Source organism: Ctenopharyngodon idella, chromosome 16, assembly GCF_019924925.1.
Source record: "Ctenopharyngodon idella isolate HZGC_01 chromosome 16, HZGC01, whole genome shotgun sequence".
Lineage (NCBI taxonomy): Eukaryota > Metazoa > Chordata > Actinopteri > Cypriniformes > Xenocyprididae > Ctenopharyngodon > Ctenopharyngodon idella.
Window position 1 is genome coordinate 1237469 of NC_067235.1, and position 5794 is coordinate 1243262.

The 5794-nt window shown below is 35.9% G+C and overlaps 1 long non-coding RNA gene across 1 annotated transcript; it reads left to right on the top strand.

Annotated features, from left to right (window-relative positions):
- The first annotated feature begins 560 nt into the window (after positions 1-560).
- On the top strand, positions 561-3710 carry LOC127497378 (uncharacterized). The gene is made up of 3 exons (XR_007925529.1): positions 561-668; positions 763-961; positions 2640-3710. It is a non-coding gene; the product is annotated as an uncharacterized LOC127497378 (long non-coding RNA).
- The last annotated feature ends 2084 nt before the right edge of the window (positions 3711-5794 follow it).

Here is a 5794-nt window from a genome sequence, read left to right on the forward strand (position 1 = left end):
TTGCATACGTCTCCTTTAAAATTCTAAAGAAAACAGGCAGAGAGACTGAAATCTGTGATGGGAAATCTGCGACCTAATTCAGATCTAAACATCTGAATTCAGCAGAAAATCATTTCCTTGTCAAATCTCCAATGACAAACAATGACTCTCGCTTCCTCAAATCAGACCACAAATGCAATTACTTATCTGCAGTCTGATGCCTGGACATATCTCAAAATTCACTTTCTCACACTTTCACTTCACATTTTATGTAAACTATAATAATGTGTGTGTGTGTTGTTTTCAGACCTGGATGCAGCTATAGACTGTATAAAGACAAACTGGCATAACAATGCGAAAATGAACATTCTTTGAAATGTGGCAATGAAGGGGAGTTTCTTACATCAAACACATTCACACACTCAAGTGAAATGCTTTTACGTTATTGTGATTAGTGTGTTGACACTCAAACTAGCAGTCTGTGCGTGTGAAAAAGAAGGAACTATACTTATGACTTATGACATCACAATTACTTCAGCTCCTCAAATAGCTTGTCTTTATATTATTTTTCCCACAAGCCCCTCAGTCCTTCCCTCAGCTTGAAGAAAAGCAGAAGTTTTTTTCTTAGAATACTATGACTCAGTGCGTTGCATCTAACAGTTTTTTTAATAACAGGCACATTACAGCAGGTAAGCAACCTGTTAAAAAAAAAAACAAAAAAAGTATAACATTCGATAATATTTTGATCACTATGTTTTAACATTTGTTTAAAATCTATCAAAGATCCTCCTGCAGATCTTGGCCAGCCAAAAACTGGTCATCTTCCAGACAAACCTCACATGTGATGCATCATATTGTCACAGAGACGTGTGATATTGACACAAAACTAGGTTCTATGACACACAAAACAGTGAGCTGAGATGGCAGTGCTGTCCTGTTTCATGGACAGTGTGATGGAGGATTGCCAAATGGAGCACATCAGGTGGGGAAAATGCAGAGTGGACATAAACCTGCATGTTACTCAGAAGGAAAATGTTATTCCTCAGTGACTGTTTGTTCACAGCTTGAGAGAGTTTAGCAGAGGTTTCAGCTTTGTCTAAAATGTTTCTCTCCAAAAGTTTGGAATCAATTAGATTTGTTAATGTTTTTGAAAGAAGTCTCTAATATTGTGAAATATTATTGCACTTCAAAACATCTGTTTTCTATGTGAATATATTGTAAAGTGTAATTTATTCTTGTGATCAAAGCTGAATTTTCAGCATCATTACTCCAGTCTTCAGTGTCACATGATCCTTCAGAAATCATTCTAATATGATGATTTGATGATCAAGAAACATTTATGATTATTATCAATGCTGAAAACAGCTGTGCAATAATTTTGTGGAAACAGTGTTACATTTTATTTTCCAGGATTCTTTGATGAACAGAAAGTTCAAAAGAACTGATATATTTTAAGTAAACTGAACTGTTTCATTGTTTTGAGTTTTATGAATGTATTTCTTTTAATTTAGACGAACTTAAGTTTAAATGAAACTGGGCTGGGATTTTTATTTCCCAGCATGCTTTGCCCATGACGCTTGAAAGGGAGAGTAAATGCTTTTTTTTTTTTTTTTTTTTGTGCAAGATTAATGTTAAGTGGGAGGTTTAGTAGTGATTAATGTTTTGTTATGCTAATTTAGGAGGTTTCTGTTAATGTGGGTTTTTGGAGAGTTAACATCATGGTGACGAGTGATGCTTTATATTACTGTACTCATTCAGCAGGTGCTATACAAGCAAATTAGCATTTTCTGAATTAGCTTGTTAAAGCTAGCTAAGTTTACACTAATACAAATGTTTACATTGAGGTTACATAATAATTTTAAGTTAAATGTATGAATTAGTGTACTCAAACATTTTAAGAACAATCAAAATGTATGAGTGCTAAATAAAAATATGACAGTTCTGCTTACTTAAACTTTGAATTTCATAACTTAAAAATTTTGAGGCAACTGACAACAATTTTGAGTTTTGACAACTTATTTGGGTTTACATAATCAAATGCATCCTTTGACCAAACTTTAACCGCTATTGTATTAAACATAGACATATAAGAGGTATAAAATGTGAATAGCAAAATTGTGTGTGTTCAAATAAGATCTGATTTCAGACTTTGATACGTTTGCAAATGGATGCACAGATTGAGACCTTGTTGAAATCTTTTCAAAAAATTCTAGAGGAGATTAGGACAAATCTGACAGGCAGGAGATTTCAATCTCTATTCAGTCTCAAAGGTGTCTAGAAGAAGAAATTGAGATGCTTAAGAGATCAACACTGTAGATAATGTGGTATCCTGCAATTGTTACCTTAAAGAGCGATATTTTACTTGATTTAACCCATAATATTTGTTGGTTATAAATTGGCTGATTCAGCAATATTAAATATTACTTTTGACAATTAAATTAGATGTTATCATTTTTAGGTTACCAGTTTTTTTTCAGTGTAGTTTGTGCTTCTCTTTCTCTATAGAAAATAATCAGTCTATCATCGCTGTTTAAGTGCTTGCAGGAGCTAAAACAGGAGCACAAGCAGAAAGGGACACAAAAATGAAAGGCATTAGCACTAGACGCAGCGACTGCATGTGTGTTTGGTTACTGAGCGTCCTGCGACCGCTGTGTGTACAGGGCTGGAGCGGCGGCCCACAGATCTGCAGGGGACGGGGTGCGCTGTGGAGTAGCGGTTAACCCCAAACGTCGACGGAAGAAACATCCCTTGTGTGCATCTCGTGTGTGGGTGTTGTGAGGCCTTTTGAAGCGTAATGCCACAGGAAGCTGCGAGGCCGAGGAGGAAGTCCTGTAACTACCCCCAGAAACTCGCTGCCAAGAGTCAGGAGCCCAGACCACCCAGAACCAGGTCTGGGAGGGAGCGAGGGAGGAAGGGAGAAGGGAACAGGTAGGGAAGGAAATATAGTGTTGAGAGAGTCTGTGTGCGTATTAGCGGGGTGGTGGGGCACATAAATGAAAGAAACACCCTTGATTAAAGGCTGGTTGGCATCTGAGAAAACCACACTTGCCTCTTAACTGATGTGGGAAATGGAAAGCAGTGTAGGAACCCTGTCATCCTGACCTGCGGTGGGCTGCGTCCTCCATCACATCGCTCTTTCCTACAGCTCCGGACTAATTAATGATGTCACTTGATCTGCATAATGCTAAGCTGCATTGCTTGATTACCTTTTGAATTATTTGTAAATCTTTGATGAGCCGTGGCAGGTTAAAACCGCGACTTTACGGCCCATGTGTAATAGACGATAATTGAACAGTAATTGGTAGATGGATGCTCCGGGCAACAACAAAAGACTTGGAAAGGATTGACGTAACAGGATTGTTTTCAAGAACTATGATAAATTCAACAATTCACTGCAGTTTCCAGCTGAAATGAACACTAGTGGCAGTAAAACACCAACAACTTTAGTTCCTTTTCACACAAATTATGATTGCAGGGGTTTTAAGATTATTGATTAATCAAGACTTTATTTTGCACTGTTCCTTGCACAATACTATGTTATGACCCTAAAACACTTTTATCATAGAGCATGATTTGTAAACTAATACATTTTCATCACATAACCAGCTCCATATGTATGTATTTACTGATGTAGTAAACTTGCTCAGTAGCTCACCTGATACAGCAGTGCACTCGTGATGTGAAGCGCTCGGGTCCTGTGAAAAACAAATCACAATAAAAGAGCTCAAAGACTTGTAGTAGTGTAGATGGTACGTTATTTTCAAATGGGATAAAGCATTAACCGTTTAACAACACTCACCTGACATTTCAATTCAGAAGTGCTGCGATACGTACAACAACCAACACAATAAAACATTTTCCTTGGATTGTAAATTGATGATACAACAAAAACACAAAAAGCCAATTCAAAAGATTGTACAGATAACTTTGTGTAGATCATGAGATCAGAATTACTTTATCCAAATTTGCTATTTTTTTCCCACAGATATACAGTTGGGTTTGAGGGAACCTTGTCAAACAAAACTTTCAATGTCTTGCAAATACTGTATTCTATGCCATGAACCTGGAAAACTTTATCAAATCCAACGACTACACTCTAAAAACGCTGGGTTAAAAACAACCCAGGTTGGGTTAAATATGGATAAATCCAACGTTTTATTTAACTCAACTATTGTTTAAAAATGACTAAATGGCTGGCTTAAAATGAACCCAAAATAGGTTAGAAAATTAAAATTAAACACATAATTACTAGAGGCAACAGTAATAATGAAAAGGTAATAAGCAATTTTAACAAATGTTTATTATTTTATTTGTTATTAATTCATTTTATGTTCATTTATTAAACATATTAATAATTGTTAATTTCTAACCTATTTTGGGTTCATTTATGCGAGTAATTTAGTAATTTTTAAACAATAGTTGAGTTAAATAAAACTGCTCAGCAGGTTGATCAAACATTTAATCATTGGGTTTGTCCATTTTCAACCCAACTTGGGTTGTTTTTAACCCAGCATTTTTAGAGCGTAGTTTTTCCAAGAACTAGCTGAAAACGTTATCAAATCCAGCGACTACACTCTAAAAAATGCTGAGTTAAAAACAACCCAAGTTGGGTTAAATATGGACAAACCCAGTGACTGGGTTGTTTTAACCCAGCGATTGGGTTAAATGTTTGATCAACCTGCTGGGTAGTTTTATTTAACTCAACTATTGATTAAAAATGACTGTATGACTGGCTTAAAATGAACCCAAAATTAAAAATCAGACACATAATTACTAGAGGAAAGAGTAATAATCAAAAAGTAATAAGCAATTTAATAAATGTTTATTATTTATTATTTATTAAAAACTTATTGATAAATGTTCATTTATTGAACATATTAATAAATGTTAATTTCCAACCTATTTTGGGTTCATTTTAATCCAGCAATACAGTAATTTTTAAACAATAGTTGAGTTAAATAAAACTACCCAGCAGGTTGGGCAAACATTTAACCCAACCACTAGGTTAAAACAACCCAATCGCTGGGTTTGTCCATTTTCAACCCAACTTGGGTTATTTTTAACCCAGCATTTTAAGAGTGTATTTTTTCTAAGATCTAGCTGCATTGCACCTTGTAAACACGACTTTGTTTCCTGGTAAAAACGTGCATTCTGACTCCCAGCATAAACTGATCAGATTGGAACTTCTGGTTTTTGGCAGTATGCATCTGTGGGAGTGAGACTGCCTGAAGTCTCATTCTAGATGATTGATCTTTGTCAGAACGACCATATGGACAAAAGAGCCAATAAAGCACACGTCTGACATCGAGCTGTTCTTTATAAGGCAACGTTTAAAAAGCTTCCTTTTTTTTGGATGTTGAAGTAATATTAAAAGATTTCTGACTAGAGCTCAGTTGCTGTATTGTGAGAGTTTGTCCGTCTCTCTGTTCTTCGGTGGATCAATCTATCCAGGACGAAAACATGAGAAAGCTGGAAAGTCCCAAAACATGTTACCGGACCATTTGGTTCCCGAAACTATTTCCAGCCATGAGCCGTGAGTCAGAAAGACATCATGGATCTGATAAAGGGTCAGTTGTTTTGGGGACTTATGGGGGGGAAGGGATGTCTCGTTTTATAGTCATTTCCAGTACAGCACGTAAAACTTTAATATTACTGTACGGATACACAGATTTGTCCTCTTAAATCATTGTCTTCTCTTATAAAAGCCATATGTTTGGTGATGTTTTAGTTTAGCATCATTTCCGAGTGATAGAAGGCATATTTGGTACTGTTTACATTGTTTTGCCCTGACATACAACCTGTTGATTCTACATAT